Here is a 27,106-nt window from a genome sequence, read left to right as displayed (position 1 = left end):
GCTCAGCAAATCAGAAATGCTTGACCAAGTTCTTCTTGGAGATGAGTTATTCCTAATGTCGCCCAAGGATTGCCATAGCAATATGATAGTAATAATAGTTGGAACGTTCACAGTTTAAATTTGTTCAGATTCTGAGTGGATTCTGTTATGGGAAGAGACTCACCACACATTCTGTTCATCACAGAAGTCACTGGAAGAGTCTTCCTGAGAGTTTAGGGGCTCTGGTTACTGCCCAACCTAGTGTTCGCTTTTTCCAGAAAAGCTGATTACTACTGTCCTAGCTCCAGCTGCTCTAACAGAGTACCACTGACTAGGGGGCTTATGAACAGCACACATATGTTCTCAGTCTGGAGACTGGAAGTCCAAGATCAAGGTGTACCAGTGTCTGGTGAGAGCCTGCTACTTGGTTCATAGACAACATCTTCTCCTGTGTCCTCACATGGCGTGAGGGGTGAGGGGTCTCTTTTAAAAAGGCACTAATTCCATCATGAGGGTTCCACCCTCATGACCTCATGACCTCCCAAAGACCTCACCTCTGAATACCATCACCTTGGGGGTTAGGTGTCAGCATATGGATTTTTTGGGTACACAAACATTCAGTCCATAACAATTGCTTAACCACTTTGGCCTCAGTGTCCATTTTTGGCAGAAGTAGTGGAGTTATCTTCCAGGCTCACATATGTACAATGCACCAGCACATTCCTAGAAGTTGTCCCCTCACTGATTCAGCACAAAGTGGCATCTTTCAAAGTTCTTCACCCTATCCATATGCCTTTCCATGTCTCCATCTGCATAACTCCCCACACAACCTCACTTTTCCATTTTATAGAAAAACCCCAGAAACCATCACGTTTGCAAACCATCCGCACTGGCCCACACCCTACTCTCTGTCCTCCTCATCTTATCTGCCATCTTTCCTATGGAAGAATCTTGCTCCATTGATTATTCCTTTTTGATATTGATATATGAACCTCTCCCTCTCACCTGGATCATTTCTACTGCCTTTTAAAGAGTCTCTCGTTAAATGTAAAACAAAGATGCAGACAAACAAATCTCTCCCTCAGCTGTTAAGCCCTTCCAGTGACAACCATGTTGCAGGTACCTCAAGTGCCAAATTTAAGGAATGCTCCAAACTCCCACATCAAGGCAAATGATACTTTCATGTCATATTTGAAAATAAAAAGTAATGCATAAAATCCCATGGTAAAGAAAATATCAAAATTCTAAGTAGATTTTCAGTAGAATTACTGATTTTCCCCGTTACTTCAGCTCCAATATGGCTCTACATGACACTGTCCTGTCTGTCAGTCTCTTCTTGTTCACAGACAAGCTTCTTTAGAGGCCCTTTTGCCCTTATCAGTGTCCCACTGCCAAGTCAGGATGGCTTCTCTGATGACAGCTGATCTGAGTGGAGGTACTCCTTTTCTATATGGCCGGCTCCTCCCTCAGGAAGTTTGATGACAATTCCCACCCTTGGATCTGGGGAAGTAATCCTTTAATTTTCCTATCCCTAAATGTGGTCCTATTTGGAGGTAATTTTTGCCAAGAAATGCTGCCAGAGCACAATACCTCATTTTCTGAGTTATAAATAAATGTTGGGTGAAACGAGAAGATGTTGCTTAAAATACTGCTTCTCTCCCATCTCTACCACACTGGCCCACATGAGGTAGCTCTCATTGGACTTACCACTGTGGCGACGTCAGTATTCTAGACTGAGGGACCACAGCTGAAGCATGAGTGGCACTCACCCCAGGTTCCAATGTGTTAGAGCAAATGTGCAGTTGATAAAACTGGTGTTTGAGAAGGCCTGAGGGCTACAATGCCCATTCCTAACCTGGGTTCTCTAAGGTATACCCACAGGTGGAGATCCCTTGAAGCCATGTTGTTATACAACATTGTATGTAGGCCCATGGAACACACTGTGACTGCAGGATCCACTGCTGGATGACTTCTCTCTATAAAACTGTCAATGATTTCACTGTTCTTTCTTCCCCTCATGTTTCCTGATGCCAGGTGCATCCACACATTTCCATCTTGCATTTTTTAGTCTGCCGTGACTATCAGACTATGTGGCGCCTGCCATGTGTTAGCCATCTCGCTTCACATAGGGGAGAGAAAGATCCATAAAGCAGATTATCAAAAGAAAGTTTCTTCAGAAGAACTTGTATTTTTTTTTTAAATGAAAACGAATTGATAAATTATGTTTTCTTTTTTCTCTTGGTGGCTAGGAAGCTGATTCAATGTACTCCGAAGAAACAATTTTATTATACATTCCAGGTAAACTATCTTTTGTTTTCCATCTCTGATTTCTGATTTTTCTTAAATATTAATTTCAATGATTTCTTTGTACAGTGGTACCTTTGTTTTTGAACATAATCTGTTCCGGAAGACCGTTCGAGTTCTGAAATGTTTGAAAACCAAGGTGCAGTTTCCCCATAGAAAGTAATGCAAAATGGATTAATCCATTCCAGACCTTTAAAATCAACACCTAAAACTGCAAATTTAACATGAATTTTACTATCTGATGCATAAAATTTTAGATCCATAAAATTTACGGTGTTTGTAAACTGAAATGTTCGTCAACGGAGAAGTTCGAAAACTGATATCACTGTATATGATATTGTATAATAAATTATAGTGTTTTTGGTTTGTTTGTTTGTTTTCTGAGAACAGAGAGCATGTGAATTCCAAATAAGGAAATACCTTCCATTATGCCTAACAATTTTACTATAAAGAAATTAGTGATTTTGAAAAATTCCTATCTGATTCAAGTAACAATTTTGTGAAGCCAGGAAAATCTCTTCATGCCTGAACCCTCACAGCTTCTTGGAAAATAACTTTGATTGAAACAGGCAGTAACTGTGGATAACAAACATGAAACTTTGTTCCCTTGAGTGACTTTCTAAATTTTCTGTGTTTGCAATTTGAAGCAAATGCTGTCAAATAAGTAAATCTTCATGAAAAAATTTTGTCATCATTTGTGGTACTGAATTTTGACTACTAGAAAAAGACTATTCTTTGAAATTGAGTTTTAATTTTTTGTTTTTTGTTGTATGTTATTATTTATTTATTTAGTTATTGCATCTGTATTCATCAGAGCTGTTGGTCTGTAACTTTCTTTTTTTGTGTTATCCTTACCAGGTTTTGGTAATTAAGATTTATTGGGGTGATAACGGTTAGTAAAATTACATTGTTTTCAAGTATACAGTATAATTCTGTAATACATTATCTATATATCACATTGTGTGTTCACCACCAACACTCAGTTGTTTGATTTTTTTTACAGTGCTGCTAGCACTAATGTTCAACGGTTTCTATGAAATAAATACATTTGAAAGATTTTGCTGGATATGTCTGTATGCACTAACCTAAAACGAAGTGAAAACTATTTAGGGTCGGAGCCTAAAAAGTTGAACTTCACGCTTGCCATCTGGCCTTTCAGATTTACTACTGTTAAGTAAAGCTTTTTATTGTCATCATCCTGTCTTCATTTTTGTGTGATTCGAATTATTTTCCACATAAGCACAAGAGTAGGACCAGGGCATAGCGTACATACAGGGGAGAAAGTGCACGCAATCCTGCCATTGTATTCTCCCTCCTTTTTTTTTAGTACCAGCTGCATTTTCCTCTAAAAACCATAAATAGCTTTATTTCTCGTTAATGGAGTAATTTATATAGTCCCCAGTATCTTCATTGACAGCACTCTTTATCCTGCAGCAAATGTGCAGCAGTTACCGAATCAATCACGTGAGTTATGAAGAGCGGCACAGGGCGCCATCGTCACTCCATTCTTCTCAATAACAAAGGAGAAACCACATTAAAAACTAGCATTGATGGGTTGTTGTGAGAACCGGTCAATGCGCTCTCCCAGAGTTGAAATTAAAAGGCAGTTAGGAGAAAATTGTTTTCTCTGGTCATCAGTCACAATGTGAAGGGCCTTTTTCGCAATGATTAATTAAAAGCCAAAAAGGGAGAGCGAGAGGGAGTGACGTTTAATAAAGTATCTGGCTGGTCTTCGGTACCATCACGAGTTAATGGTCGGTGGTTTGCCTTGAGTTAAGTGTTATTGCTCTAGTCCATAATTTCATCTTGAAAATGGGCAAGGGAGTGAATCTTCCTCTTCGTAATTGAGTATTGATTTGAAAATAAATGGCAGTGAAACTCCCACAGAACTGTCAGGATATATTCTGGACAGCACTGACAATAAATGATTTCTGGTTCTGGTGAAAGCTATGGGCCAGCTTGATACGTAAACACATACAGGGCCACTGCCATCTGCCTCCCATTTTATCAACCTTCTGAGGGTCAATAGGTGACACAATACAGGACATGGCATTCATGTGTCCTGGGCCCAGCTCAGACTCCATTATGAGCCTCCTTTGTGAAATGTTTCCTCGAATTTGGGAAGCAATTTTGAAACAGCAGGTTCAGGCATTTGGCTCCTCTTCAAAATAATAGCTTGCTTCTAAATACTGCACTTACAGAATACTTTTCAATGCATTTTCAATGGAAGGGAGTTAAAATGTCATTATAAATGTCTCAACAGGTTTGATAGATTTTCTGTACAAGTGGTAAGTAGTATAATTGGGTGTGATCTAACCAGGCACAGAAATTACAAAGGACGCGTTTCATCCTGTAGTTTAGTCATTCATTGTTCATGGATTGTCCAACCTCATTGATGGGGCATTGCAGACACTAGTGGAAGGTGACTTCTGAAGAAAACACTGTCAAAGGAGGTTAGACACACATAATAGGATTTGAAAACAAAAATGTCCTCTTACAAAATGCTGCTTGATTGATAAACCCCTGGAATCACACATCAGTGCTCATTATAAGCATTAAAAGCTGTGATCTTTGTTTTTGTTGATAGTAAACTTATTTTAAAACAAAACTTCACATTTCATCCGTTGACACAGACTCCCGAATTGATATTTACCATTTTCACATCAGCAGTTTTATGCTATACTAAAGCAAGGCCAAAACACTGTCATGGATCTTCTTTCCTAACTAATTACCAAGACATGTGTATGCCCAGAGTATTTTGTTAATTGCACAGGAAGTCTATCTAATGTATCTTCTGATTGTTTGAAAAGAAAGACCAGTTTCCCAGGTTATTTTCCTTTATCAGGAGGAAAATTCTTCTCTTCATTTACCTCCAGAAAAATTCACAGGAACACAGAGCTCTAAAGCCCGGTATACGGGTCACGTGGTCTCCACCCGTCTCCCCATCTATACACAGAAGCGATGATGTCTGGTTGGCCCCAGTTAAAACAATTAACTGCAATGTCGTAACTATTTTTAAATAATGTGATCGAGCTGTGGATGGCTATTGACGAGCCTCAGTGTGGTTTCCGGACCTCCGCACAGCACCTGGCACCGCATGGTTTCCGGACCTCCGCACCACACTCGGCACAGGCAGAGCAGCAGCGGCCACTCTCCAGGGTGCGGCACCTTGATATGCTTGATGGATAGAGCCAGACATGTGGGAGTGGAGCACAGCACTGTGTTCAAGGTTATAAGCCATTGTACGTACCAGGTGTTCGTCTGCAAGGAGCTGTAGTTAATCCATAGTGAACCCTCATATTTTTACTATAAAAATGGAGTTAAACGTTTACAGAAGAATTATGAAGCATATATATGAACAGAAATAATGATATTACAACTTATTCATTGCATTTTCCAATATATTAATTTCAATTGTATTATAAGTTCACTTTTTCAAAATTGTGCATGGAAGTAAGCCTGGTACTTATAAGGGCAGTGCACAGAATACTGTGCTCTTTAATGAAGATTAGCTATGAACTATTTTTATGTTTTCTGTGACAACAGTATTTAGCCTCAAGCAGATGTAAATACATTGTTGAACACTTACGATGAGTTTGTAGGAAGTAAAGGAAATCCCGTGGCTCTAATCCTCACAAAACACTGTGAGGTACATATTATCATTATTACCTCTCGTTTATTCAGGAGGAAACGAGTGCCCAGAGTCAGACAGTGAATGTGGAGTAGATGAGAGATTTAAACCCAGACCTAATGCTGCGGTCCAACTTTCAACAGAGCACTATACTGTGAATAGAAGTCGTGTAATGGTTAATCGTGAACAGGATATCCCAGTTCCACCCTCCATGACAAGGCCAGTCTTTTTTGTCATTTCCATGTGAAATTCGTCTTAACTCAGTAGAGCTGTAATTATATTCGAACGACACGTCACCTTTCTGTCCCTCTACTGTGAGGAATTAGTGTCGCTCAGGCTGTCACTTTGGAAACAAAATTTAGGTCAGCTTCTCCATTTCCCGTCTTGTGCGATAATTTATTTGCCTAATGTGGAGACATGTGTGGCCAGGAGTGTCACTCGGCAATGATAAAGAACACGTTACTCCACACTCAAGCAGCATGTCTCCTAAGCCATACTAGGTTGGGGGAGGAGAAAAAGCATTAACGTTCTCCAACCATTTAGCCAGGGCAGTTTCATCACCAGCCAAATCTTCAGTAACCAAAATCACACATTTTTAAAAAAGTAAAATAAAATAAAAATTAACAAAAATGTAGTACAGCATGAAATGTATGCAGGTAAAATGCATGTAATAGTTAAGGATCTATTTACACCAATAACATTTTATAATGTAAAAAAAAAATCACAAAAACTGAAGAAATGGAGAAAAATGTAGTGATATGTGAAAATAGCCTGCTATTGCTTAAACATTTTTTTTTTTTTTTGAGCTGAGTTCTTCCTTTTTGGGGCACTAGAATAAAGCCTGTGGAACCCCAGTGGGCTTGCGGGCTACGTGGTCCAGTGGCTTTCTGTCTGTGGTGGCAGCAAGTGTCTCTATGCTGAGCAGGTGTGCTTGGTGAGCGGGGCGTGGACATGGGCTGAGAAAACTCTGAGGCCACTTCTTCCTGCGCAACAGGAAGCAGTGCCCCGGTAGAGCATAACGTCTCTGGTCGGCTTTGCAGGGAATACAGGCAGCGCCCTCATCCCATCCAAGGGGACCTGGGTTGGTGATGGGCACACCTACAGTCTGAGTCCAGGTCTACATGCACGGGCCCCAACCCCAATTCTTTTCAGCCAAACCAATTCATGCTGTATTTGCTCAGGACCTCAAGTGCATCCGAATGAACCACTGAGTGATTCAGTTAGAACGCTGATGTCCTTCAATTCAGGTGCTCAGATTTCTTGCTCTTGGGTAGATAGCACTCAGTTGTGTTAGAAGAGGACCCCTGAATCCACCTAATACTTACTTAAAACATTTTAAAATATGTTAGGTCAAGGTCACTTAATTTCCCAGTAGGTGGATGGCTAGTTAGTTGCACGTAGATAGGTGCAAATATAACAGTCGCAGGAGATGTTCCAAATGGTACCATGCTTCCCTGAAAATAAGACCTTGCCAGACCATCAGCTGTAATGCATCTTTTGGAGCCTCAAAAATTAATACAAGACCTGATATTATATCATATTATATTATAGTATACAGTCTTATATAAGACCCAGTCTTATATTAAAATAAGACTACGTCTCATATTAATTTTTGCTCCAAAAGATGCATTAGAGCTGATGGTCCAGCTAAGTCTTATTTTCAGGAAAACACGGTATAATATCTACTGGTTTTTGTAAAACTCCAAACAGTAAATGATTATTAACATGTACTCACCTTTGCTGATTGTAATTTTTTTCACAAATTTACTTTGTTGCATAGTTTTTAGGACTATAAGTCTGAAGAATGGTTTCTCTGCTCAAGGATTATCAATATGACTGAATAGCTTAGTAACATTCCCAAACTCCTAAACTCAGGAAGTACCTCTTTGGAGCTCATTTATAACTGCTCCTTGATCAGTTAAACTTTATTGTTTAGTTTTCACCAAGGAAAATAATGTCTTCATGGAAACAGTGATAGGTTTTAAAGGCATTGAAAAATTTTGTTCTCTCTTCATCAGGATAAATTAATCTGCTAAAATTTTTTTTGTGGCTTATTTTTAAACTAAAGGTTGTTTGAGGTAAAACTGTCTTTGTATTTAGACAAGAGAAAAAGGAAAGGGGGGGAGACAAAGAATGAAGAGAGAGAGAGAGAGAAGAGAGAGAGAGACAGAGAGAGAGAATGTAAAAAGTGGGAGAGAATGTGTGCAGGCTCACAACACACATTTGAGATTTAATAACGAAATTCCAGTATATACAGTGGAATACTTCCCTTTTTTCCCTAATAGGTGTCCTCTTCATAATTTTGCATTTTAAACAAAAATTTCCAGGAAGTTAATGGACTTAATGATGTCAAATGAAGCTGGAGAGGGTGAAAAAAAATCACGTTTTTATTTTTAACTCACCACTGATCCTAGTAGCAATAATCCCTTCGTTGATAACACATGTAGATTATGCTAGAAATGCTCTCTTGAAATCCATGGGTCGGTTCAATGTGATGTTCTCATATCGTCATCCTAGAGGAGGCCTGGGGCCGTGGGGTCCTGTTTACTCCAGTACCTGCACTGCTGATATGAGGCTGACAGCCCAACCAGACAAATGACTTTGACCAGAAGTGAAAGCCCACCTTGGAGGACACAGAAGTCTTGCTCACATCTTCCGAGTAGTCTTGCGGATCGGGTGTTGTCCACACCCAGAATGTTGGTGTCTTCATACTTCACTGGTTCTGGTTTGACTCCATTTCTCCATGTTTCTCCACGATCTGGTAGCAAGTCTCTGAGCTGGGCGGAATTGAGTCCATTTTATCAGGCTGTGGAGAGCTGGTGTACATCTGGGTGTTGGACACATGGGAGGCGGTTACCGAGAAAAGGAGTCTGCCCCCTGCGCCAAGAAACAGTGACCAAAGTGATGTTTGGAGCTCATGCTTAGGCTGTCACATTTGCAAGGGCCTGTCAGTTACCCACAAAGGTGTTTAGATGCCAATCCCTGCATTTGATATGTAGACATAGAATAGAACCCAGGACTCCTCAGTTTAAATATCAGTTCCAGTGATTCTCAGGCTGAGGGTTGGAGACAGATTTGTCCTTGTGGCAAGATCCAGATGAGGTTGCCCTACCCCAGTGTTGTAGGAAACCCAGTGTGGTCAGAGGAAGGTGGGGTCAAGAGACCCGGGATCAAGGAGGAAGCGTGGGTCTCTTCACCAGGAGCTGAGTGTCTACATTTCCAGTGGCCAACAGCTCTTCTGGGACCTTCTCATTCTTCTCAGCTTTCACACCGATTTTATGGTTTATTTTAGTGACCTTTCCCCACTAAATGTTGTACAGTGGGGACACCAATAAATGTAGTCCCCTACTACAAATCTTTCAAAGGTGGCCCCTGGGGCTGTCACAGAGGAAAGCACACGCAGCACAGGGGAATGTGTCTCTCGGCTGGAAAATGCCTCAGTGGCACTTTCTGGGAGAGTCCACTTTCTGAGTATTATAATCTTGGTTGCAATGTGCACTGCAGTTGTTACCTGCTTTACCACTTCTGTGTTCATAATTGAGATAAATTGTCATACTGTTTAAGAAAGGATTTGGCCCAAGAGTTACCCACTGGTCCTTATTGGCCAATTCATACATGTTTTTTATGGTTTTAGAAGCTATCCCAGGTTTCAAAAGTGCATTTAGAACAACTATGGGAATTTATTCATTTAACACACTCTGCTAATCTCCAGCTTTTTCGTGCACTGTGCTAAATCCATATGCAGCCACAAGGCTTGGCTGTGGTTCTCCCTAAGAAACTCACAGCCTAAGTAAGCAATCAGTTGAATAAACATACTGTTTCTAACAATGTGGGAAGTATTTGGGTAGAATTTGGAATGCAGCCGCATTTACGGGTGCAAATCTATCCGTATTTGCAATCTTATATGGTTCTCATGTGAGCCACAAACTGCGTGCATTATGGAGGGTCAGTATTTTAATCCTATTTTAAGCATGATAGGGCTAAGATTCAGCATCTAATACCTACTGCGGAGAAGTGGTGAGTCTGGGACTGCCTCTGGCCTTCTGCCTGCAAAGGAAATGTGCACCCCAGGGAATGTGACAGTGTCTATGCAGTGGGCAGCAATTTGGGGGTCTGGCCTCATCTCTACGGGGTGATAGTAAAGCACCCTGAAAACAGCGGGTGGGATCCCAAGGAGCAGCTGTCTGCTGAGGCTGGGTTTCTGTATGCCGGCAGGCCTATTTAGAGCGTCAGTGCTTATGAAAAGATAATACACAATTGCAATTACCTGTTCCTCTGTGGCCCAGCCTGATTGTCAATCACAAAGACCAGTTGGTGTCTTGTCAGTCAGAGTTCATCTACCAGAAAGGTCTGCCTTCTTCCTTCTCTGACACTGGTTCCTTTGTATCCCTTCCACAAAATGCTTAATTCTGGTTGCCGCCTTCTCCATCTCTCCCTGCACTCCCAAATTATCTTTGTCCCTTGTCTTAAAAAGTGGAAGTAGTGTGACTATTAGGCACGCAGGTGTCATAGCTGGAATGAGCAAAGCATTATTGAACCCCGGGAATAGTGACACATTGGGGGGTCTCTGATAATGGGCCTGTCCCGCATGTCTGACATACTTTCTGAAACAAGGAAATCTTATTCCTCATCTAGCTTCTCAAAGAAGCACAGTTCCCCTCCACGCATATCTAGATGTTTTTCCTGTGCAGTCTGTCTCGGTTTTGTCATTAGCAGAAAAAGACCCCTTTGCCTCTCTTACCGCTGTCTGCTTAACAAAACGAAAGCCGTGCTTTGCAGATGGGCCTTAAGGTCAATGGTTAACTTGTTCTTGCTCCAGAAGACACGTTTTCGTGGGCTGAATCACATCTGTCAGATTAGCATCATTTGTACCTGTAATAAAGATACAGGTGGGACAGGGAATGGAACCAGGGAAAAGATGCTTAAATTTTCCGTGCTCTGCCTAGAATGCACTGCTGTAAATTATCTCATTTTCATTTATTTGGAGACTTTTCTTAGCAAAATGATTGATTTGAAGACATAGAAGGAAACCTGCAGTTTGACTTGTAGGGCAGCCCTGGCCCTAGTTGGAGTTGAGTGGGACCTGAAGTCAGAGCTTGGGACTTTACCAGGTAACGTTCCCCGGGCTGCAGCCACCTCGCTTGGAAAATGAGTGCTTATCAGGCTGCCTCTGAGATACCCTACGTTTCTGAGAAAGGCTGATGTCTGTGCTGGGGCAGGACCTGCACAAGGTAAGTGTTAGCATGAAATAGCCAAGTTTAGAGAAATCTGGGGTTCCTATAAAGAGGTAGAACAAGCATTACTGCTGGAGCCACTGATCTCCAAAAGAATGACAACCAAGGAAACATTTTGGAGGAAAAATCCAAAACCAAAAATTAAAGGGGAGAGAGAGAGAGAGAGAGAGAGAAGGGAGGGAGGGAGGGAGAGAGAGAGAGAAGAGAGAAGGGAGAAGGGAGAAAGGAGAAGGGAGGAGGGAAGGAAAGAAAGAAAGAGAGAGAGAGAGAGAGAGAGAGAGAGAGAGAGAGAGAGAGAGAGAGAGAAAGAAAGAAAGAAAGAAAGAAAGAAAGAAAGAAAGAAAGAAAGAAAGAAAGAAAGAAAGAAAGAAAGGAAAGAATGTGGGAGAGGCCCCTGAGAGAGAAGGCGCTGTAAGTGGTGGCTAGGCTGCAGGAGAAGGGTCCTGGGAAATGTGTTGGCCCTGCCCCTCACCTGTGTGGACATCGCTTCTGTCCCGAGTGTCCTCAGCAATAAATCAGGGCAGCGCAGGTGGCCTGTGCTACATACAGTAACAGAAAACAGGCAGTGACCGGCCAGCTTCAGACATTCAGATGTTTTTTGTGTTTTTTTTTCCCTCTGAAATGGAAACAATTTAAAACTGAAACATTGTCGATGTGTTTTCTGACACACAACAGCACATTTTTACAAAACACCATAATCCCAGGACCTCTGCCAAATTTTTTGACAAATGCATTGCTAACTACTTTTGGCACCTTCAGCTCTTAGAATAAATAGCTGTTGTACACAACATTACTCTGGAACAGAGTGATACCAAACAGATATTGTAAGAAATGAACAGGTGAAACACCAGGCATTTTCTTTATTAGTGACAACAATGACAGGTGACCACGCCTCCTTGTTCCCATAGCTGGATTGCTGTTACAGATCAACTCCTCTACTCTATAATTGATGTAGGTGATGTTGGATCTGCCGGCAGTTTCTGGGTGCGGGCTGGGATCGTGTCTCATGAAGCAGAAGAATGGAAACACAGACCAGGGAGAGGCAAAAAGTTTTAAAAAGAGGATAGTTTATTAGAGGCAGGAGAAGAGGTTGCAGCTCCCGAGTGGGAGGGGGTCCCGAATGGTGGTGCCCAGTGACTGAGGCAAAAGCTCTTACTTTTATACCTTCCCTTGCCTGCTTGGGGAAGGGGAGCTGTTTGAAGAAGGAAACTGGCGCCTTCTAATGAAACTCGTCTACCAGGTTTGTTCTGCTTGCCCATCCTAAAGGAATTAGCAAAGTAACCCACTCTTATCTATCAGATCTGCTCCATTGTCAGGCCAAAAGGAATTTTATGATTAACCTCAGGCCTTATTACATTATGTCCTGGAGCAAAGGAGTGATTTCAAAACCTGGAGTTTTAAGATATGGCTGTGTTTTGTTTATTCCACCAGGGACCTCCCTGTCTACCTAGGGACATGCTAAGTCTCCTGTATCACAATCACCCCCACCCCATCCCACTGTCACACTCGCACCAGTAAGTAACAAATTACTGCACACTGGGTGGCTTTCAACAATAGAAATTTACTTTCTCACAGTTCTGAAAACCAAAGTCCAAAATCAAGCTGTCTCAGGGTTGACTCCTTCTGGGTGCTCAGAGGGAAAGTCTGCTCCGTGCTTGCCTCCTAGTTTCTGGTGGCTAGCCACAATCCTTGGCGTTCTTTTGTATGCCACTTCAATCGCTGCCCACGTCTTCACAGCCCCTTCCTCTCTTCCTCTCTCTCTGTGTCCCTTCTGGGTCTCTTATAAGGACACTTGTAACCAGGTTTATGGTCCAGCCTCATCCAGGGGATCTCTTCTCAAGGCCCTCACTGTAATGTCTGCAGAGACCCTTAGTCCACCTTCTGAGTAACAGGTCTCATTCTGAGGGTCGAGGTGAGCATATATTAATATTTTGGGAGATCCTTTTCAACCCACTACACTCACTAAATACAAAACCTTCTGGCCCTTCTCCCAGGTTACATGAACTTTTTTCGTCACATTTGAGTTTGTCATTGGCAAATTCAGAAGATGTTTACTAGGTTTTATACATTTTTCTCCTTTTGCTCCTATGAACAGCTTCTCAGCATGTCTCCCTCACCTTATCTCAGGCACTGGTATCTTGTGGGCTTTGTCATAATTAAAAATCTCAACATTTCCCAAATTTGAATGCACGAAAATATTAACTAGCTAACTAAAGCTATTTGAAGTGTTACCTCTCAGGCAGGAAAGACTCATTAGGTGACAGTTACCGTGGGTCTCATGTTTCAGCATAACTTGTAAGCCAGGGACTAAGCACCCTTTGTTCTGAGCTGTCTCTGCAAGGATGTCTCCGTAGTGAACAGACTTGGAGGATGGAGTCCTGTCTCACTGCGGAACCCAGGGCAGGCATGCTTACTGCCCGCTATAAAATATTTGGGTTCTCAAAGCTCGGAGTTCCCCTTTATGCAGCCCACTGTGAGCAGGTGTCCATCTAGGCTGATTCACGTTGTTCTTGTGGGATGTGCCTTGGTTAATAGTCCTTTGTCTCCAACCCAGGAGTCCCATGTCTGCTGTTGGCATCTATAAAATGGTGACGGACTGCTTTGCTACCTCAGAAGGAGAATAAAATACCAGACCTTTTGCAGACCTCAGCAACGTACTGTATTTCCTGTCCTCCTCCTCCTCCTCGTCCTCTTCCTCCTCTTCCTCCTTCTTCTTCTCTACATACCAGTTATTTGCAATGAAATAACAGAGAGAGGGAGAGTGAGAGAACATGTTAAAATCATGTAAGGACATTTTTCAAAATTCCTATTTTTATCTCTGCTTGAAGGGAATTTTTGTATCTATGTATCTGCTTGGTGATACGAGAGAGAGAGAGAGAGAGAGAGAGAGAGAGAGAGAGAGAGACTGGTCAGAACCTTTAATGAACCACTAATTGCACTTTCTTCACAATATTTATATACTCTCAGAGTCTTAAATATTGTTCTAGGCATAACTATGTTTCTGGAAGTAACCCCTCCTCAGCAGCCGAATTTCTATCTACTTTTCCTTGTGTTTATATTGTTGACCAAGGAATGTATTTAATTTCTAACACTTTGGTGTTTTATTCTTTTATTATTAGGAGTCTATGCTAGAAATCTAGATCACCAGTTTTTAAGGCTAAACTCCACTCATGAGAGAGAGTGTAAAACACATGTTGCCTATAACCTGAGTCAGGGTTCGATTCTTTTGGCATAAATGTAACTCCAGAGTTTTCTGACCTGTTTCCCAATACCCTGCATGACTAGATTTACCCTTTTTGTATGGATCTCAGCTGTATGATATCTAGACTTCCAGAGCCTCTCTTTCTTTCAGTATGCATTATCAAGAGCTTTGCAGAGCCTCACATCTTAGGGTTGAGGTCGCCATGGCTCTAGCAAACATCTGGTTGGTTGGTCTCAGCGGAATCATCTTGCTGAGGACCTGCTGTTCCAGAGAAACTCCCTTCTTGATCATCAGCAGGAGCCAGTGAGGAAGATCAGCACTGTCTCAGGGGGGATGGTCAACTGCAGTTCCTTACCTGTTGACTGAAGAGGTATGATTGACGCGTGTAGGCAGCTTTCAATGTTGTTCATGCTCAGTTGTTCAATGTCTGTTCATTTCATCAGTTTTTATCAGTGCCAGCTGGCCTTGTGACACTGTCCAGAATCTTACCTCTATCTTTTTCTCTATTTATCTCCTACCTTGGATTTATTGCTGTGGCCTTTCTGGAATACATGAAGATTGTCTGCCAGTATCTGTAAGTCCCAGTGAGTGGGACTTAACTTTGAGAACTTAAGCGGCATAACTGACTATCTCTGAGTGAAGTAGTTCTGGGTTTCCCATACATTCATGCCCTAGGATAAAACATTCTGGGGTGAACGCTGCTTCCTAACGTTATCTAAGCACGTCTGTGATCAGGTAAATGTAGCGTAATTAGCTCTCTGTTCTGGGAAATACTGCTACTGGGAGACAAGAATGTGAAGCAACTGAAATGGCTCACTTCTCAGGACTAACATCTTGCTCATCGGTACTCAGCTCAAAATTTCACCTTGCTGTGCCAGCCGACCAAAGTCGTTATCATAAATCTCGAATCCAAACGGATCCTCCATCTCAGATCATCACCTTTTAATCGTCCAGCCTGAGCCCTAGATACAAGATCTTCCCATTGTTTTCCCCTGCTGAGATAGTACATAGCTGATTAAATACTGTTTGTATTACAATAATGTGCCCCTTTGTCTCATTCTCATGCCCTCTCTGGAACCTTGGGACTTGAGAAGAAATACTTGTGTTTCAGTCATGATTCTTACGGTGTTCCAGCTCTGTGGTGCTACAAAGAAAATCAGAAAGTATTTGTTGAGTAGAAAGGGGGAGGGGATTATAAAATATAAGATTCCCCCCCCCCCCAAAGCAATTCCTTATTTCCAGTGTCTCTGACTAACTTGTAACTTTTAGTATTTACTAGTCTGGTGGTATATGATGCTTTATTGTATTTTAAAAAGTAATAATCTTTCTACTTTATAGCTTAATTCTCCCATTTCCATATTTAATAAGTATTTTAATTCTTTCTTATATTCCTGAGACTTATGCCTTCATAACTTCTTTGTTGTAAGAAACAAATCAAATCCTGAGATGTTTTCATGACTGCTTCTAAAATTAATGTTTCAAACATTTTGAAATATGAATATTCTCACTCAGGAAATACTATTTTAGAAAAGCACGGATAATTACAAGTCATTACTCAAGTGTTAAAAACTCACTAAGTTTGGTCAGTCTGGGCCTTAAAATTTCAGAAAAAAATATATTCTTTTCACCAGACATGTTTTCTTTTTTTTTTTTTAATTTATTTTTTAAATTTATTGGGGTGACAATTGTTAGTAAAATTACATAGATTTCAGGTGTACAATTCTGTATTACATCATCTATAAATCCCATTGTGTGTTCACCACCCAGAGTCAGTTCTCCTTCCATCACCATATATTTGATCCCCCTTACCCTCATCTCCCACCCCTCACCCCCTTACCCTCTGGTAACCACTAAACTATTGTCTGTGTCTATGAGTCAGAAATGTTTTCAATCAACATTATTTTATGAATCCCTGACATTTTTCAAATCTAAAGATAAATTGAAAGTAAATGTCAGTTTTGTGTTTTTGTCTTTTTAAAAGATTTTTATTAAAAATATAGCTAACATACAATATTACACTAATTTCAGGAGTACACCATAGTTATTCAACATTTATATACCTAAAGAAGTGATCACCATGATAAGTCTATCAACCATCTGACACTACTATGCTGTCACAATATTATTGACTATATTCCTCATGTTGTATATTACATCCCTACAAATCATTTATTTTATACCTGGAGATTTGGACCACTAATTCCCCTTTCCCCATCTTTTTAAATTTATCAATTACAGTTGACATTCAATGTTATTTTATATTAATTTCAGGTGTACAGCTTAGTGATCAGACATTTATATAATTTAAGCAGTGATTCCCCTGACTAGTACCCACCTGGTACTATACATAGTTTTTACCATATTATTGGCTATATTCCCTGTGCTTTACTTTACATCCCCATGACTACTTTGTAACTATTAATTTGTACTTCTTAATTCCTTCACCTTTTTCACTCTGACCCCAACCCCCTCCCATCTATCACCTCGATAGATCTAGTGCCCATCTGACACCATACATAGTTATTACAATATTATTGACTATATTCCTTATGCTATACCTTACATCCCCATGACTACTTTGTAACAACCAGTTTGTACTTCTTAACCCCTTCCTTTTTTTCTCCCACCCCCAAAATCCCCTCCCATCTGGCAATCATCAAATATTTTCTGTACCTATGGATTTGGTTTTTTTGTTTGTTTGTTTGTTTGTTTGTTTGTTTTGTTCTTTATATTCCATATGTAAGTGAAATCACATCTGTTTTACACTCCACTCAGCACAACACCCTCCAGGTCCATCCATGCTGCCACAGATGGCAAGAACCCATTCCCTTCCATGGCTGAGCAATATTCCATTGTATATTTTACCTCCTCCTCTTTATCCATTTATACATCAACGGACACCCAGGCTGCCTCCACGTTTTGGCCATTATAAACAATGCTGCAATGGACATATGGATGCACACATTCCCTAGAGGTAGCATTTTGGGTTTCTTTGGATAAATCCCCAGAAGTGGGATTACTTCGTCTCTTGTTATAGTCTTTGTTTTAAAGTCTATTTTTTCTGGTATAAGTATTGCTACCACTGCTTTTTTTTCCATTTCCATTTTCATGAAATATCTTTTTTTTTTTTTTTTTTTAATTAAAGTTTATTGGGGTGACAATGGTTAGTAAAGTTACATAGGTTGCAGGTGTACAATTCTGTAATACATCATCTATATATCATATTGTGTGTTCACCACCCAGAGTCATTTCTCCTTTAATCACTGTGTATTTGATCCCCTTTACCCTCATCTACCAGGCCCTCCCCACCTACCCTCTGGTAACCACCGAACTATTGTCTGTGTCTATGAGTTTTTGTTTCTTTATTTGTTTGCCTTTTTCTTTCGTTGCTTTCAGTTTTACATCCCACATATCAATGAAATCATATGGTTCTCGACTTTTTCCGTGTGACTTATTTCGCTTAGCATAATAATCTCAAGTCCATCCATTTGGTTGCAAATGACACTATTTCATATTTTCTTATAGCAGAGTAGTATTCCATTGTGTATATATACCACATCTTCTTTATCCAATCATCTATCGAAGGACACTTATGTTGTTTCCATGTCTTGGCCACTGTAAATAAAGCTGCAATGAACATCGGTATACATATGTATTTACGGATAAATGTTTTCAGATGTTTTGTGTAGATAGCCAGGAGAAGGATTACTGGATCATATGGTAATTCTATTCTTAAAATTTTAAGGAAACTCCACACTGCCTTGGCATCTGCATCAATCTGTATTCCCACTAGCAACTTGTAAGTGTTCCTTTTTCTCCACAGCCTCTCCAACAATTGTTATTATTTGTCTTGTTGGTGATAGCCATTCTAACCAGTGTGAGGTGATTGCTCATTGTGGTTTTTATTTGCATTTCTCTGATGATTAGTGATGTTGAGCATCTTTTCATATGTCTATCAGCCATCTGTATGTCCTCTTTGGAGAAATGTCTCTGCCCAAAAGTCCTCTGCCTATTTTTTAATTGGATTGTTTGGGTTTTTTTTTTTTTTTTTTTTTTTTGGTTGAATTGTGTGAGTTCCTTATATATTTTGGATATTAGTCCCTTATCAGAGGCATTGTTTGCAAATATCTTCTCCCATTCTGTGGTGACCTCTTTATTTTGTCGATGGTTTCTTTTACTGTGCAGAAGTTTTTTAGTTTGACATAGTCCCATTCACTTATTTTAGCTTTTACTTCCCTTTCCTTTGAGGTCGAATTCACAAAATCTCTTTGAACCCAAGTTCCACAAGTTTAGTACCTATGTTTTCTTCTAAGCAGTTTATTGTTTCAGGTTTTATGTTTAGGGGTTTGATCCATTTGAGTTAATTTTCATACATGGTGACAGATAGCAGTCTAGTTTCATTCTTTTGCATGTGGCTTTCCAATTCTCTCAACACCATTTATTGAAGGGGTTTTCTTTTCTCCATTGTATGTTTTTTCCATCCCTTTATTTCCTGTCTGTGTGTGTTTTCCAATCTGAAGTGAGTCTTCTGTAGGCAGCATATGTAAGGATTTTTTTTTTTTTTATCCATTCATCCCTCCTGTGTCTTTTGATTGGGGCATTTAATCCATTTACATTGAAAGTAATTGTTGATAGGTATGTAGCTATTGCCATTTTACTGTTCATAATTTTTATTATTATTATTATTACTATTATTATTTGCCTTATAGAAATCCCTCTAACAATCCTTGTAATACTGGTGTGGTGGTGATGAACTCCTTGAGCTTTTTCTTGTCTGGGAAAATCTTTATCTGTCCTTTGATTTTAAATGATAGCTTTGCTGAGTAGTCTTGGTTGTAGGCTCAATGTGGTATTTTTCACCACATTGAATATTTCCTGCCAATCCCTTCTGGCCTGCAAAGTTTTTGTTGAGAACTCAGCTGACAATCTTATGGGAGATCACGTATAAGTTACTAGTTGCCTTTCTCTTATTCCTTTTAGGATTCTCTCTTGTCTTTAACCCTTGCCATTTTAATTATAATGTGTCTTGGTGTGGACCTGTTTGGGTTCAAATTGTTTGGAACTCTGTGCTTCCAGGGCTTGTATGTCTGTTTCTTTCACCAGGTTAGGGAAGTTTTCAGTCATTTTTTCATATAAGTTCTCAATCCCTTGCTTTCTCTCTTCTCTTTCTGTTACCCCATATGATGTAAATGTTGGTACACTTGATGTTGTCTCAGAAGTCTCTTAAACTATCCTCATTTTTTGGATTCTTTTTGTGTTTTGATTGGATGTTTTCTGTTACCTTGTGTTCCAAATCACTGATTCGATCCCTTGCTTCATCTAGTCTGCTGGTGATTCCTTCTAGTGCATTCTTCATTTCAGTTATTGTATTCTTCACTTCTGACCTGTACTTTTTTATGGTTTCTATGTCATTTTTTATGCTTGTTATCTCTCTGTTGAAATTCTCACTAAGTTCCTTCAGCAAACTCATAACCAGTGTTTTGAACTCTGTCTCATGTCGGTTGCTTGCCTCTGTTTCATTTAGTTCTTTTACTGGATTTTTTTCCTGGTCTTTCATTTGGGACACATGTCTTAGCTCCCTCATTTTGGCTGCCACTCTGTGTTTCTATGTATTAAGTCGATCTGCTATGTCTCCCAGGCTTAGCCAGATGGCCTTATGTAGTATGTGCTGTATGGGGCCCAGTGGCACAGTCTCCCTGGTCACCTGAGCTGGGTGCTCTGAGAGTGTTCATTGTGTGGGTTGTGTGTGCTCTCCTTTTATAGTTGAGCCTTGATTGTTATTGGCACATCAGTGGGTGGGATTGACCCTTAGGCTGACTGGCTGTGGTGTTTGGCCACATCCACAGCTTACAGACTACTGTGCGGGGTGCTTACCCCACTGAGTGGGATTTGCCCCAGTGGGCTCTGGTGCCTGTTGAGACTGTCCTTTCGGTGTGCTGCTTATGGGGCTAATTGGGTGGTGCTCTGCTGTGGTCTGAGGCAACCTCCAAGTATTTTGTATCTGGGGCCTCTTAGGAGGGGCTCTGGTGTAGGCCCAGGTCAGCCACTGCCTGTGACTGGCCAGAGACTATCTGGTAGGAGCTACAAAGTGATCTATGGTTGTTCACTGCCTGTGATAAACCTGGAGGCATGTGGAGAGGCCACACTGCAAAGCAAGGATGGGATGCCAGGACACCCCAAGGCCTGTTACCACCTGTCACCTCCCATAAGGTTCAGCCACTGATAAAGCTTTGTGCAGTATACAAGTTGGGTGAGGCAGGGTCTCAAGAAGTCACTACAGTGGGAAGAGTTTTGGTCACCAGGTTAATGTAGCTTCTGGTTTGGTGCCAGTGCTGAGCCTGGAGCTACTCAGCAAAAGTCTCTGGGTCCACTGAGACCAGTTGCCTCCCCATGGGTCCTGCGGACTCTGATAGTTTTCTAAGAAAGAGTGCAATGTGGGTGTGTGGGGCTGGCTGCTCTTGAGAAAGTGCCTCTGGCATTGGGTCAGTTGGGTAGGGCTGGGTCCCAGTGAGTCAGCAGATCAGAGCAGCAAAGCTTACCAGATGAATCAGATTCAGATTTGAGCCGTGAGGGGGTGGACTCAACACAGGGAAGATGGTGCCTGCCTGCTGGCTACACAGGAGGAGGACGCCACACAGGGAAAATGCTGATTGTCCCCCAGCCTTCTCCTTGAAACCACACACCCCAGTCTGCCCCCCACATATCTCCAGGGCCCCCGAGTCACTATCCCTCAGCTGGAGGCCAAGGTGAGTGCCTGTGATTGAGTGAGTCTGTGAGTGGGCCATTCAAGAGGACTCCTGGGTTTCCCACAGCCTTCCATCCCACCCAGATTGTTGGAATGCCCACTGTGTTTCACAGCCAGATGTTGTGGGAGCTCCTCTTCCTGGCACTCACACTCCAGGATGGGGAGTCTGGTTTGGGGGGCTAGGGGGTCTCTTGCTCTTCTATGGCAAACATCTGTGGGCGATATGTCTGTCCTGATTTTCAACTGTCATACCTGGGTGTGGGCCCAGCTGGTTTTGTGTCTCTGCCTCTCCTACCAGTCTTGGTGTGGATTCTTCTTTATATTCTTAGTTATAAAACTTCTGTTCACCTAGATTTCAGATGGTTCTTTAGGTTGATTGTTCTATAATTTAGTTGTAATTTTAATGTGTTCATGGATGGACACAAGCACAGTGTTTATCTACTTCACCATCTTGGATCTCTCCTAGTAAACATCTGTTTTAATCAACTATAAGGCAAAGACATTATTTTGTGGTACTTCAAATGCAAATAAGTGATTTTTTTGGGTATATGTACTATTGCAGAAATTGGTGGGCACAAAATGAGTATATGCACTCTTGAGTGTCAATACCATTCATGCTGGCCCCACCATAGTTTTCCTCCTGCTATGAATATCAACGTTGATGTGAAAATGATATAGTTAATTAATTTACACTCTAATTATTTAAATATACATTTATTTCACTGTCTATGGTCATCAATATGTGTTACAGGAGCCTACAGTGTTACAGGAACAGACATTTTTAATAATCTCATGTCAGAACTGACTTAGGATTATGCCATTTCATTGGCGTGTAGTAGCCAGTCTCTGGTGGTTGTTTTTTTGGGGTAACAGGAGCTTGAGATGTCCTAATTTGCCTTTTTACTGGTGTCACTCTCAGGCAGGGATACTGTCATGCAGGGTGTCATGGGGGGTCTCTGGTCCCACTCCACACATAAGAACGCAGGACGTGATGAGGCCACAAAGGAACACCCACGGAGCCATAGATAGGGGGTTCATACCCCTATAGTCTCGCTGTCAGCTGGGTTGGAGACACAGGAAGTAGAAGGCACACGATCCGCAAATTGCCGTCCGCTTCTCTGCCAACCAACCAACCCCTTGCTAACTGCACTCTGCCATGCTAACTGCAATCCGCGCTTGCCAGCTCAGCCACCATCTTCTTGCTAGCCCCCATTTTTCTGCTAGCGTAGCCACAGCAGTTATATTAGTGGCCAATGGCTCACTGGTTACAGCTGACGGCCAACTAGCCACAGCTGATGGCCATCCAATCACAGTTGATGGCCATTTACTACCTGAGCCAGCACCTTTCCACATGAGGCCGAGAGCCTGGAAACTGCACTCCTGGCTCTGTCCCCACAGATGCTTTATGAAGACAGTGTTTTTTTTTTTTTTTTTAATCAGTTCTCACTGTCAACTCACCTGTATATGGTTTATCTTATTCTCATTGAGCTCCAAGCTTCTCCTTAATTGCTTACCACCGAAATCTCCATGGTTTTCAAGAGTACCCTTGGGCTTCAACTTTCCCAGACTCTGTTTCAAATATAGTCAGTACTTTTAGGGAGAGCATTAGAGCTTTCTGATCTCAAAGTGGCATCTTGCTTTGCTGGCCTCCTCTCCTGGCCTGGAAACTGCCTTGCAAGTGTCCAGGGACAAAGACTGCCAGTGCCCTACTGTTCTTGACCTGGAGTAGAGCTTCCACCCCATAGGTGGGTGGGTGGGGGAAGGAAGCCTCTACCTCTCAGCAAGAGTGAGGAGAGGAGAAATGCTGGCATCTGCCCCTCCTGGTGGGATGCCGTATCCTTTGATTGGGAGCTGATCAGAGACGGATCCCATTTTATTGTCCCTTCTTCCCACTGGGAGCAGAGCTTCTGTCAAGCTCAGCTGGAAAGGGGGCACATGGGGAGAAGTCGTGGCTGAAGGGCGACAGGCTCTCATTGACTTACTGAACTTTAGTAGATTGTTTTGTTTCCTCATTTGCTGTATGACCTTTGGACAATTTCCAGAGACTTTAAGTGTTGTTTGTTTGTTTGTTTGTTAATTTTTTTAACCAGTTATGGTTGTCTTACTGGGTCTGGACTCGCAGTGATCCCCGTGCCATCGTTGTGAAGTGGGGCTTCCTCTTACTCCTGTAACTCAATAAATGCTAAGGCCGCTGGTCTTCAGCGACATCACATGGAAGCTTGGCTAAGTCTCTCCTTCAGAGGCAGGATGAATACATCCAGTGAAGAACAGACCTTAAAGAAATATCAAATTCAGGGAATTGAGCAGAATGTATTTGTGAAGTTGGAAAGAATAAAAAAAATAAAAGAATAAAAACACATCAGTACTTTGTAGTTGGCACTGCCATACGATGTCTGACAATTAAGTTCGCAAACTTGTCTTGGAACAAGTGCTCCATACCTCATTGCTGAGTATCACTACAGTCACCTTCGAAGTACTCCCCTTGGGAAGCTATGCACCAACATCTGAGCCTAGTCCACCCTTCAAAGCAATTTTGGAACTCTTTTTCTGGAATGGCCATCAGAGCTGTTGTCGTATTACCCTTGATATCCTGAATGTCATCAAAATGTCTCCCTTTCAATATTTCCTTTATCTTTGGGTCATTGGGGGCCAGATCAGGTGAGTAGGGACGGTGTTCCAATACAGTTATTTGTTTACTGGCTAAAAACTCCCTCACAGACAGTGCTGTGTGAGCTGGTGCATTGTCGTGATGCAAGAGCCATGAATTGTTGGTGAAAAGGTCAGGTGGTCTAACTTTTTCACGCAACCTTTTCAGCACTTCCAAATAGTAAATTTGGTTAACTGTTTATACAGTTGGTACAAATTCATATTGAATAATCCCTCTGATATCAAAAAAGGTTAGCAACATCATTGCAACAAATTTGCGAACTTAATTGTCCAACCTTGTAAAGCACCTACGTCAGTCCATCAGTGTTAATGATGACACAATGTTCCCCAGGAAAGGAGAGCAGCAAAGAAAAAAATTCACTCACCACTTAGTGCCTTCGTTTGGCCTACAGTGAAAGTCATATGAAATAGGAATAGCAACATTTCTGTGCACTGTGTTCTGCGTCTTTGGCTGATTCTCAGCTTAAAACGGCTGAGAGTCACGACATGCAGATGACTTCTCTGAAACAGGTATCAGAACAGCTCCACGTGCTCAGGAGCCATCTGCCAGCATTCACATCTTTTCGCTAGTTTATATCCAATTTTTTCCAGTCTGTAAAATAGCTTACTAGAGACCAGGTAGGCTACTGCAAACGTTATGGGTGAGAGCAAGGCGTCAGGGTCCAGGAGGCAACCCAAGGGCACTGTCATAGTGAGCGCTTGGAAATGAAGGCACCAGCTTGGAGGGTCCTTCGTGATCATCCCATTTTAGAGCTGAGGGGCCAGCACGAGAGCTGGAGATATTCAGTCCATGGCGCTACCTTCAAACAGAAGTGTGATTGGAGTCCTCCCTCTGTGCCTTCTAACCTGATGCTTCCCACAGTGTCTCGTCCTCATTCCCTTACAAAGCTGCGCATCAGCATATTGTCCTGCGGATGAGAACGCTGCTCGGGGGGTGTGGACTTGACCACTGAGTGTCTTTGAGAAGTCCATCTCCCGTGTCTTTCACATCCAGGGTCCTGCACAATCTGGTGACAGGACAAGGAGCTCCCCTCTGCCACCTTCCTGCCCCACCTGGAGCACACTTATGACTATCTCGCATTTCAAAGAGGTTACTGTAAGCAAAAATGACTTAAAAGTAGGCTTTTGCACTGGCTTATGGAGACAGCCTTTATTTTGGAGTTCTCATAATGCATGCGGTTAACTTAATGGCGTTATCTGTTCATGCCCCATTCAGCGTAAGTCCAGGAGGCACATGGGAAGGGCTTCTATCCACATCGGGCTCCACGAGACTGTGTGAGAGAGACCTGGGGAAGTTGGATACAAAGGAGCAGGGAGACCTGCACTTCTAATACTGATGAAACCTCATGCTGGTAGGTAGTGTGAAGACTCCACTTTCAAATTTAGTATTCGAATTTAGTTTTCTTAACTCATGTACCCTATTTCTCTGTGGTTTAACATCTGCCAGAGACATCCCATTAGGATTCTACTACAGAGATTTGAACATACTATTCAGTTAGATAAAGAAGCATGTGCAAAGAGTATATAGCATATCAAAACTGCATGTCTCGGGAACTATGATAAGATTACTTAAAAAAAATAACTTAACAATAAATAATTAAATGCAAAATCATAAAAGTTATATACATCCTGGATGAGCATCAGGATATATCCATACACTTTCTCCTAAATGGAAAACTTTCAAATTTAGGAAAATACTAAGAATAAAATATATTTAAAATTTCCTTTACATGCAAGAAGTTGCTAACGTCCTTTTTAATTCTCAGGAAATATAAATCCCCTGGAATGAATGATCTTTCTCATCTTATTGTGTAGCCTCTGAAATAGTTCAGATTCTTCACAAGGTGAATTTCATCGAGTTGTTACAATTTCGTCAACACCCAGCTATGTGTACAGTGTGTGGAGAGACGCTACAAGGTACTGACAGGAACTCAAAGTTTAATGAGCAACAGCAGTCGTCGTCACTTTCAAGAGATGATATTTTTCAACCCAAAGAGCGAGAGATTGAAAAAAAACACTATGTTTTAAAAAATTTACATTGGTTTTATGAAGCCATTTAGGCAATGGTAGTAGGATAATAGTAACTTTCTTCTTCCCTTTCTTCCTTCTCTCTCTGTCACATTTCTGAGTGATGGTGTTACCTCTAAATCAGCAATAAAGTATCATGAACGTTGGGTTTTAAGCTAGTCACTTTTCTGAATTCTTTGCTCTTACCAATAATTGTTTCTTAATGCACAAAAAAATTCTCCATGTGTCTCCAAAAGATTACTTCCTTCTTGTTTGCTGCCCTTCAGGGGAACACATTCCTTCCATGGAATAAACTTTGCCCTCAGTAAAAATTGACAGAAGCTACCCTCAGGATTGTGACAGGAAAATAGCTAAGTGCTGCTTGTGTATAATAACTTTAGATATGTAATAGAAATTCTTTCAGGTGTTTCATTGTTATATTTGCAATAAAATCACACTATACTGATTTTAGGCATATTGAGAAATTTTTTCCATTTTCTTAAGATTATTCTGATCCCCTTTTATTTTTACATTTTAAAGGTAAAGAAAGGAAAATAAATAGTTTCAGCAAGTCGCTAAACATCCTGAACCTTAATTTCCTCATTTGTGAAATGGGATGACAATTTGCACCTCATAGAACCACATTTCAGAAATTGGGAGGAGTGCCAAGTCTTACTGTGAGCACACAGCCAGGACCCAGCTCACGCTGTCAGGTATCGTGGTCACACCTGCTGAGATATGTTTCAATGTGGACACGCTCCCTGTTTATGCAAAACGGTCTTAGAGAATGGTCATCACTGTCTCTCCAGTGACCAATCAGCTGGTGACTCCCAAGGCCCTCACTGCAAGGCAGAACCGACCCCACCCGCCGCACATCCCCAGCCATTTTCCAGAGTTCCCTGACCCCCACACCTACATCAAAACTCCGATGTGCCGGGAGCCTGTATGGGACTACCTGGTCCTGCGGGAGAAGGCTGCATCCCAGAGATGAGATGTAGAGCTGGCACTCAGCCGTTTAATGGCCAAGACAGGCAAGACCCCGAGTCTTTACAAAGATGATGTCAACTCGTTTCCATTGATTGCTGCTAGACCTTTCACCATCCCCTACCTGACAGCTAGAGACGGATTCCTCAGAGCAGGATGAACAGACTGACACGGAGAACCTCCCTCTTCATATCAGCACGGATGATTCTGGAGCCGAGAAGGAGAACACGTCTGTCCTGCAGCAGAACCCTTCCTGGCCAGGGAGCCGGAATGGAGAGGAGAACATCATCGATAATGCCTACCTGTGACCTGTGAAGAAATCCCAGATCCGCAGGAAGGAATCCCTCTCCTGA

At 41.7% G+C, this 27,106-nt stretch overlaps 1 pseudogene; it reads left to right on the top strand.

Moving 5' to 3' along the window:
- Positions 1 to 5,322: 5,322 nt before the first annotated feature.
- On the top strand, positions 5,323 to 27,106 carry LOC109439183 (transcription initiation factor TFIID subunit 8; annotated as a pseudogene).

This window comes from Rhinolophus sinicus, linkage group LG02, assembly GCF_036562045.2.
Source record: "Rhinolophus sinicus isolate RSC01 linkage group LG02, ASM3656204v1, whole genome shotgun sequence".
In the NCBI taxonomy this organism is placed as follows: domain Eukaryota; kingdom Metazoa; phylum Chordata; class Mammalia; order Chiroptera; family Rhinolophidae; genus Rhinolophus; species Rhinolophus sinicus.
The sequence above is the reverse complement of the archived record's forward strand: the minus strand, read 5'-3'. Positions and strand labels throughout refer to the sequence as shown.